General features: G+C 43.7%; 1 long non-coding RNA gene across 1 annotated transcript; it reads left to right on the top strand.

The window, feature by feature from the left end:
• The first annotated feature begins 602 nt into the window (after nucleotides 1-602).
• Nucleotides 603-10,089, top strand: LOC143274206 (uncharacterized). Its single transcript, XR_013052652.1, has 2 exons — nucleotides 603-661; nucleotides 8,865-10,089. It is a non-coding gene; the product is annotated as an uncharacterized LOC143274206 (long non-coding RNA).
• The last annotated feature ends 337 nt before the right edge of the window (nucleotides 10,090-10,426 follow it).

Genomic DNA, 10,426 nt, shown 5'->3' with positions numbered 1-10,426 from the left:
TTTTGCTGTGATGCATTCTAGTTTCTGCTACACAGAAAAAAATGGGTTTCAGAAGTACCAAGGTTCCTGAACAGAGTGACATACCTCAAAAAAAGACCTTGCAAAAAGTCGAAAAGTCCTGTAGCACTTATGACGGTACTGTGGAAATTCAATAGTTTGTGCTTTAGATTTAAGCAATTTGAAGGTATTTGACCTGCCATGTATGTTGGTACACATGTTGCCTAGTACCAGTGGAGGCCAGAGAGGGCATTGGATCACCAAGAATTGGAATTACACATGGTAGTGAACCACTGTGTTGGTACTGGGAATCAAACCCTAGTCCTCTGGAAGAGCAGTGCTCTTAACCACTGAGCCATCTCTCAAGTCCCTAGTTTGTTATTAACAGTAGCTACAAATAAGATGGTATCTCCTCTGTAAAAAGAATGAACATATTTTGCAGTATTTTTAATATGTGAAGTGTTACTTTATCTCATGAGTAGAATGTCTATTGTGGTTCTCAGTGAGTGATGTGAACCAAAGAAATGCTGAGTTTGTTCTTGTGTAAGGTAGCAAGGCTTCACCTACTACAGTCACTGAGGTATGAGTCATTCACTCACTCTCTCCACTTTCTTCCTTCCAGACATCGATGATAAGGAGGAGGACGACAATGAAGATGACTTTGGTAAGAAGAACAACCTTCAAAGTGATGCTCTTGGTAGTAGTAGGTAATGGTATTCCTGGCCACATACACCTCTCCACTGACTTCCATGTATCAATGATAGTGATGAGGATGACTCTGAGGATGACTTGGGTAAGGAGAACAGCCTTCAAAGCAATGATGTTGGTGGTGGTAGGTCATTCCTGGTCAGATCCATCTCTCTCCTGACTTTCATCCAGATTTCAATGGAATGGATGAGGACAACATTGATAATGGGTAGAGAGACCAACCTGCAAAATGCTGAACTTGTTAGTGGTAGGTAAAGGCATTCCAGGTCAGATCAAATGAACAATCTAGCAGCAATCAAGTTCTTCCTTTCTTGGAAGGCAGGGTAAGAAAGTCCACTCAAGGGTCCTTCAGTGGACAGAAGTATCAGCCAGGGTCTATTCCTGAATCACCGTATTTCATCTCCTTTTCTCATTGCTGTGATAAAATCAGTGACATGAAACAGGTTGATGGAGGAAGGGTTTATTGTGGCTTATTGTCAAGTGGATCACTGCATCATGTTGGTGGAGACATGGATGTTGGCAGGGGAGGGAGGGCTGTAGGTACATGGGACAACAGTAACATCTTGTCGAATATTATTTTAGGGTGTGTTACTTTTGTTTATTCTCTGGAACATTTGTTTAATGATGCAAAGCTGGTTTGCAATCTTTTATGTTGCATTTGTTTAACTCTGTGAGGTTGTGTTACTTTGTCTGTCTAAAACACCTGATGGTCTAATAAAGAGCTGAACAGCTAGGTAGGAGAGAGAAATGGGGGGGGGGGTTGGCAGGCAGAGAGCATAAATAGAAGGAGAAATCTGGGAGAAAAAGAAGAATGAGCAGGAGAACAAGGAGAGAACGATGCAAGGGGCCAGTCCCCCAGCTGCACAACTAGCAACAGAGTAAGACAGACAGACAGACAGAAATAGAGAAGCATAAAAGCCCAGAGCCAAAAGATAGACTGTTGTTGACATATTGTGTACCCCAATAAACTTATCTGCGGGTCAGAAAACAGAATAGCTACTATATTAAACATAGGTTTAGGCAGTGGTAGCACATGGGATTAATCCTAGCATTCTGGAGGCAGAGATCCGTTTGGATCACTGTGAGTTCAAAGCCACACTGGAAACAGCCAGGCATGGTGATATATATACATGCCTTTAATCCCAGGAAGTGATGGCAGGAAGCAGAAAGGTACATAAGGCATGAGGACCAGGAACTAGAGCTGATTAAGCTTTTAGCTTTTAGCAGCAGTTTGAATGAGATCTATTCGCATGAGGACACAGAGGCTTTCAGTCTGAGGAAACAAGATCAGCTGAGGAATTGTCAAGGTGAGGTTGGATGTGGCTTGTTCTGCTTCTCTGATCTTTTCAGCATTCACCCCAATACCTGGCTCCTGGGTTTGTTTTTATTAATAAGACCTTTTAAGATTTTTGCTACAATAGATGGGTTAATTTAATTTAAGAAAAGCTGGTTATAAACAAGCCAAGCTAAGGCTAGCCATTTATAATTAAGAATACACCATTGTGTGTGATTTATTTGGGAACTGGGTGATGGACCCCTCAAAAGAGCAAAAGCAAACAACAACATTAACATTGCATTCACATCCACAATCAGAAGGCAGAGAGTTAACTGAGGTGGGAATGGGGTCTTCCCAGAACCTCCCTTCACCCAAGGATACTCCACCTTTAAAGGATCCAAACCCTTCCCAAACAACACCACCAGCTCCATACTACATGTTTAAACACACAAAGCTATGGGGGACATTTTACATTCAAACTAGAACACAAAGTCATCAGTTTATGGTCTTGTATGAATTATCCACATCATGTCATGAATGTGAATTGTAAAAAAGAAGACTCACTTCTTCATTTATTCCTTCTATTTCATCTTCCTCAAAAGCATCTGAGTACAAAGACATTGTTGTGTTTCTGTTTATCCTTATTTAGTTCCTCAGACTGAATCCCATTTTCTCCTGTGTCCTTGACCTGACAGTTTTCAGTATTATGTATTTTAGTTATTTTCCACGTGCCACTTCTTACTGAAACAGAAGGAACATATATCACCCATGGTATAGGGAAATGCAGAGGGGAGGAACATATATCACATATGGTATAGAGGATGTAGATGGAAGGAACATGTATCACATATGGTATAGAGGATGCAGACGGAAGGAACATATATCTCTTATGGTATAGAGGATGGAGATGGAAGGAACATATATCACTTATGGTATGGCAGATGCAGAGGGGAGGAACATATATCACCTATGGTATAGAGAATGCAGACAGAAGGAACATGTATCACATTAACAAACTCCTGAGATTTATTGTGCATGTCTAATGACTTAGAAACTGAACATAAAAACTCCATTTGGTAAACCTGTCAGACTTTATGCCCCTTTTGAGGGCTGTGTTGGTAGCTCAGGAGATGCAGTGCTTGCCTTGATAAACTGGCCTTTCCTATGAGTTGGCCAGTGGCTAAACATAGTAGCCCTCATATTTGTGAGGCATTAATAATGTATGATGGTCAATTTTCTGTAGCCATAGCAGACCTTCAGTAGAATTTCAGTCTACTCAGTGTTTGTGAGTCCTCATTCAAACAGGATATAATAGCCATAGTTAGGAATCTACAACATTCTGGAGAATAATGGTGGCCTATGTTAGAAGTAGATTCTGAGGATGCACTCAGGCCAAATTAGGAACTATTTTTAAACCTTTCTACAACTCTGTCCAAGCCAAGTCCATGTGAAATTAAAAATGAACACTTTCACAAAAAGCATGGTTATGTTCCAGAAGAACAATTGCTTGAGAATGTGTTACCTGTGGGTTTATGTGTCTATGAACCAACTAAGTTGTGAGGTCTGTGGCAGCACATTCTGCCAATAACTAACCTTCCTCAGCATTTACACCACATGCCTTGTGTTCATTGAGTCACTCGGGAACAGCACTACAGTATGTCTTTAGTTATTCACATCCCCTGGGTGGAATCAAGGAGACACAATGATGAATGAACCCAAACCTGTGTTGCTTTTAGGTGAGAGGGCTGAGAGGGGAATCCCACACAGAGTTCCAAATTCTGTGGCTCTAAATCTCGCTATCTGGGCTCATTATTAGGATCTGAGATCATTAATTGTCATACAAGAGATTTTGTAGTCTGTGTAAATTTCTGGATTTCCAAATCCAATATGAATGCATATGATAAGGTAGAGATTGAGGTAACATATGCCAGGGTAGTCATTGCTGCAGGAATCCTGATCTCATCACTGTGGTGATGTCCAAAGCACATAGAAAGAACCAATGGTGATACAGTGTCGAGGCTCACGATTTGGGAGAAACACACCCTGTGAGTACCAGATCACCCCTTACCCTGTTCTAGTGCATTTAGGAATGGGAAGATGCTTTAGTGATAGGTCAAGGCAGTGTAAGTGTCATCTAGAAGTTGTGAGGCTGTGCGAGCTACACACCCTGGGGCAGAAATAGATAACTACTCAGAGTAGCACTCAGTATTTACCTAATGCCTCACTCTTGTGAAAATTCTCATTTGGAACTTTGTCCAAGCCATGGTGTTGATCACGTTCCAAATCACCATTCTTGCTCACCTTAATGTCAGTTTGCTGGTCTGAACCTGGACAGATACTTTATGCAGTGAATACAAATGATTTCATTGTAAAAGAAAACCAGAAGGAGGAATAAATGATACGTAATAGTCGGTTTTTAAGTGTAATAATGAATTACCCACTCTCCAATAAGCTATCACTATATCACAAAGAGTGAATACTTCAGTATGATTGCATCATATGCTTGGTGGTATGTTCCTTTTTCTAAAACAATGTATACTCTATCAAGATTCAAATTGTCTATGCTAGGTCTGGTGAGATGGCTTCCTTAGTAAATGTACTTGCCTTTTATAACCTGTGACATGAGTTGCAACCTCCATAAAGTTGAAAGGAGAGAATCATCTGCTCCAAGTTGTCTTCTGAACCCCACACATGTGCCATGGCATGTACTCTAACACATACTTCATGTACCTACCCGGGTATAATGATAATTGTATTAATAATAATAATATAAAAGCAATTAAGAATAAAAGCATATTTGGTTAATAATGCAATATATAGAATTTGATCTGCAGTGGAGAAAAGCAGTTTGACTGATGTTTAAAATAGTGCCAATTGTCCTGGTTTGAAAATGGCCTGAAGAAGTGATAGAAATCTCTTTTTTTTTTGGTTTTTCGAGACAGGGTTTCTCTGTGTAGCTTTGCGCCTCTCCTGAAACTCACTTGGTAGCCCAGGCTGGCCTCAAACTCACAGAGATCCACCTGGCTCTGCCTCCTGAGTGCTGGGATTAAAGGCGTGCTCTACCACCGCCCAGCTGAAATCTCTTTTAATTATAATACTTATTTCAGTATTTTCCTGGTCTAAGGGAGATTGTTTCTGTAATTATTTTGAATTATTTAGAGTAGTCATATATTATTTTGCATTTCATAAGTATATGATGTTTTATAATATTTTTTGCTATGTTAAGTGTACATTATGTAGTCATCAGTACAACTACAACCACAGGATTTACAAATGTATTTTAATACCCATCTTAATTCTATTGAATGATATGAATGAAAGGAAAGCTGAGGTGGTCCTTTAGTGAAGCAGTGTGGCTTCCCCTGCTAGAGACAATAATGTATGTGTAAGTTATTTTCTGTACTCACTTTATTCCATACACTACAGACTCAAAGAGTGATGTGGTCAGCTTGAGAAATACAGAATACAGGAGTGGTAAATAATGCATCCCTGGTCAGGTTCAATGGGAAAGGACCCAGGAGTGGAGAGTTTGCACCTCCGTTAGGGGCGGCAAAGGGCTGGGAGAGTCAGGTCGTGGTTTTCAGGTGTGTGGAAGCAGTGCTCTGCCTGCTTCACCAGAGCAGAGGGCTGCAGTTCCACGCTCGTCTAGAGTGACATTCCATCCCATACTGTGTTGTCTAAGCATCAACACAGGATTCAACTTCTCTTTAATACTTTGTCCCTTGTCATCCTTCAACACAGGAAGATAGTGTGTTCCAGGGAGAAAGTAACGCCTGTGCTATCTGCCCAAGATTTTAAAATAGTTTGTTATTATCTAAATGGTCAAACCCAGTCAAGTTTGCTTTCCTGTCTCCTGGTCCTCTCTGTTCTTGCATTTATTAGAATTTTAGTTATTACATGTTGTCTTTTGTGGAGAGTCTCATATATACATTGGAGAAAAGACAATGAACATGCATCACTGAATGAAAAAAAATCTGTGAAGCCCTAAAAACCATTTTGTATGTCTGATGGCATAGACATGGGATGCAAAAGCATTAGTCTTTTTTTTTTTTTTTTTTTTTTTTTTTTTTTTTGGTTTTTCGAGACAGGTTTTTTCTGTGTAGCTTTGCACCTTTCCTAGAACTCACTTTGGAGACCAGGCTGACCTTGAACTCACACAGATCTGCCTGCCTCTGCCTCCCGAGTGCTGGGATTAAAGGCATGCCACCACCACTCAGCTGCATTAGTCTTTTTATAAATCAGGTATCACCAAACCTCCGGATGTTCTTTTTCACATCCAGAAGACAGGAGCTAGGAACGTGCTTGTGAGGACTGAAGTTCAGCCCTAAATTTTCACGTAAATCTAGTGGGCAGCAGTTTATAATACAGACATCAGGAAGTGCAGAAGCCCCATGACCTCTGTGAATGAGACCAGATCTCAAGGGTAGCAACTTTAGGGAGAGTGGCCAAAACCTCTGACTTCTCATCATAGGGCAACAAAAGGGTATGTAGACAAAATGCTGTGAGAAATACTTGAGTACATTTTTGATGTTTCATTTTTTTAAATTTTCTCTCTCTCTCTCTCTCTCTCTCTCTCTCTCTCTCTCCCTCTCTCTCTCTCTCTCTCTCTCTCTCTCTCTCTCTCTCTCTCTGTGTGTGTGTGTGTGTGTGTGTGTGTACCCTGTGAGTGCATGCCACATGTGTGCAGTGCCTGTGGAGGTCAGAACTGTGTGTTGGATCCCATCCCTGGAGCTGAGATCACAGGTAGTCATGAAATGCCTGAAATGGGTGCTGAGACCTCAACTCAGGTCTAAACTGCTGAGCCATCTCTCTAGCCTCATAACTGGTTTTCTAAATTGTTGTATGTTGGCATTTAGAAAACTCCATTGATAGTCTATGAACCAGAGGAAAATTGAAGTTGATCTTATGAGAGGCAGTTTGGTTTCATCTGGCACAGGCAGGAATGTGGGAACCAGCATCTATTCTTCTTGACAAATATAGCAGTTATGGTACATTGGGATGTAAGGACCCTGAAGAGGGAGGAGGAGAATGGGGTAAAGTCAACACATCCCTGTGGGATGCAGTGAGGGACCAGGAGCAGCCAGGTCACCTTGTGCTTCAGAGGCTGAGGGAGCAGAGGAGAGGTTGAGACGTGTGTGTGGGTAGAGATGCTTTTCCTTTCAATGCACTAGGGTGAGCAGCGCTGGCTGTGGACGCTGCCGTGTGTGCTGGAGGCTCCGCCATTCAAATGGATCTTTGCCAGAACATCTGCTCCCTCCTGTCTCCTTTGTGGTGCTCACTCTAGTCAACTGTGTCCATCAAAGTCTGGCTTTGGGATGCTGACCCGTGATAGAGGGATCTACTTGGTGGGGCACAACTCTCTCATGGGCCCGTGGCACAAACCTGCAGACATGAGTCTTAGAGATTGGGTCCATGAGTGCTAGAGAAGAACATCTCTTTCTGGTCTGTGCATACATGTGCAACCACATGCAGGTTTCCTTCTGTCCTGACAGTCACACTTTAAAGGGCCCATGTGCCGTGAGAACAGAGTTGACTCTGCCTTTGCTCTGCTCACCGTGGAGCTGGGAGGTGAGCACAGAACTTACTTTCACGTCATTTGCAGCCTGTGCTCTTCACACGTGAGGTGCTATCGGGTACCAGGCAAAGGAGGTTAGAGCACTGCCTGTCCATCTGGGAGCCTCAGACCTAGTGAGTGATGAGGGATATGGGCTTGTGATCCGGTTTTGGCCTGCATTTCAAATATTTTTGTGTGAGTACTCAAGATGCAGAGGGTGGGCCTTGCAGTCCTCCCTATGACTATGGTAGACATTCGTAGGGCTAAAAGGCCTGGACACTTGGGCATCACCTCTCCTCAGAACACGAGGGCCACAGACTCACACATGTGCAGCACTCACTTTCCTGTTCCCATCTTGTACTATCACGTTGCCATTGCTTCCGGCCACCTCTGTTTGCCCCCTGAGGTCTGTGGGACTCCTGTGTGTTCCAGTCAATGAATTCTGAGCTCTTTCTCCTCTTCTGTAGGCATTGGTTTGTAAACTATTTTTTCCTCCAGTTGTCTTCCCAGGAGCCTCTGCAGTGACGTCATAGCCTTTGCTCATCACTAGATGTGATGACCACATTCTCTCATTGTTCATGCATTGGGATTGTCCTGTGTGTCCTGCCTAGAGCGTCAAGAGCCCACCTCCCTGGCTACATCCTTCAATCACACTTTCTCTGATTACCTCTTCTTACCCAGAGCCCACTCCCCTCCTCCTCCAGTTGCCCCAGGCCATTTTGGCACTGAGTTCTGTACCTGGCAGTCCATGGAGGCTTTGGGATCTTTTTCACCCTCTACTTGCTCCTGACCTGTGTCCCTGGCCTCATTGCCCACATGACCTGACCTAAACCTTCGTTGTGTTTCCCCCGCCTCAGAACTGAGTGTTTTATTAATAACTCTTCATTTATCTGCTATGTCTCCATCCGAGTACCTTGTCCCTTTCTCATGAGTCCCTCACAGAGCTGCTCCCACAGACTTAAGCCCAGTGGTGAGAAGGAATAACTGAGCACTTCTTAGGAATATTCTTAGAAAGACAGTCATGTGAGACGTAGTACATCATCTGCTTTGGTCCTTTTACTGGGGAGCAGATGTGAAGGTTGCTGGTGACAAGCAGGAGAATTGCCCCAAGAGGGAAGAGCTCAGTGCCCTAAGAAGTGTTGTTCCCAGCTTGAGACAAGACACAGAAAAAGAATCAAAACCAGCAGAAACTTTCCCCAAACACAGGGTAGCAGGGACGGGACCGAGGGTGGTCACCTCACCCGGATCTGTCTGGGGAATATCAAACATTGTCAAAAACTTGGTCAAAACCTTATCCATGTCTCCTGATGAAACTTATTCTGTTTCTAGATCCAGCTGAGCTGGAAACAGCCTCTGTTGGACCTCCACGGGCTGCCTGGGAGGAATGAGAGGAATGAGCCATGAAAACACACACATGAAGGAAGATCTGGAGGCCCTCTGCCCTAGGCTCTGAGAAAGAAGAGAAAACATGGCCCTGCTCCAAAACGAACTGATGGGGCGAAGACACAAACACACACAGACACACAAACACACACACACACACACAAAGGACTGGGCAGAGTACCCCAGGCACTGAGGAGTCAGTATGGTCCAGCGCATCAGCAGACAGCTGGGTGAAGGTATACACACATATAGGCCTGGGGCAGAGTACCCCAGGCACTGAGAAGTTTGTATGGTGCTGCTCAGCACATGGACAGACAGCTGGGCAAAGATATACATGGACACAGGCCTGGGGCAGAGTACCCTGGGCACTGAGGGGTCAGTATGGTCCTGGCCTGTGCTGAGAAATAAACCTGTGGGAATATATATGGCTATGATAGGTTTAATAAACAAGCTGACTGACCAATAGCTGTACAGGCAAGTTAGGCAGGAAAGCCAAACTCAGAATGAAGATGAAGATGGGATGAAGAAGGGTGGTGTCGGAGAGAGCTGCTGCTAGATGCAGAGAAAGCAGGACATGTAAAAAATAAGGTAACAAGATACTAAGCAAAGCATAGATAAGAAATATTGGTTCATTTAAGAGTACGAGTTAGATATTATCAAGCCTGAACTACTGGCCGAGTATTTGTAATTCATGTTAAGTTTCTGTGTTGAACATAATGGTAAAACGTACAGAATGTACAGAGATGGCCAGCCAAACTGGTGGAAACTCATGAACTGTGGACCAGTAGCTGTGGAGCCCCTATGGGAGTGGACTAGGCCCTGTGGATAGGCAAGACATTTGTTTAGCTTGAACTGTTTGGGGGGCCCTCAGGCAGTGAGATTGGAACCATCCCTGGTGCATGAGCCAGGTTGTGGGAGCCCAGTGACTATGGTGGGACACCTTGTGCAGCCTTGGTGCAGGGGTCAGGGGGAGGGGGGCTTGGACCTGCCACAACTGAATGTACCAGGCTCTGCTGGCCCCATGGGAGACCTTGCCTTGGAGGAGGTGGGAATGGGTGTGGGTTGGGGAGGAAGGCAGTGGGGTAGGAGGAAGGAGGAGAGAGAGATCTGTGGTTGGTATGTAAAATGAATAGAAAATTTCTTAATAAAAATAAAAAATTAAATTAAAAAAGTTTCTGTGTTGATTATTTCGGAACATGGGGTAGGGGGATCTTCAGCTTACAAATGGTGCCCAATGTGGGGCCTGAATTTCCTTGAGAAACCTGAGAGAACTTGGAAAAGGATTCTAGGCGTACATGAATGGAGTCAAACTCGGCTTCTTGGTAACCGTTTTTTCTTGAGTAAGCTCTGCTTTCTAGCAGTGAACAGAGGCACAGATCCTTTAAGAGATGGCTTCCTGACTTAGCATTAGCATCAAAAACTGGGCAGCTCACTACTTGGTGGCAGTGTGGACCCCAAAACTCCCCAGAGTTGGTGAGGTAACCATGGCTCCCACAGGTACCTCCACA

The sequence above is a fragment of the Peromyscus maniculatus genome, chromosome 7, assembly GCF_049852395.1.
Source record: "Peromyscus maniculatus bairdii isolate BWxNUB_F1_BW_parent chromosome 7, HU_Pman_BW_mat_3.1, whole genome shotgun sequence".
Taxonomy (NCBI): domain Eukaryota; kingdom Metazoa; phylum Chordata; class Mammalia; order Rodentia; family Cricetidae; genus Peromyscus; species Peromyscus maniculatus.
The sequence above is the reverse complement of the archived record's forward strand: the minus strand, read 5'-3'. Positions and strand labels throughout refer to the sequence as shown.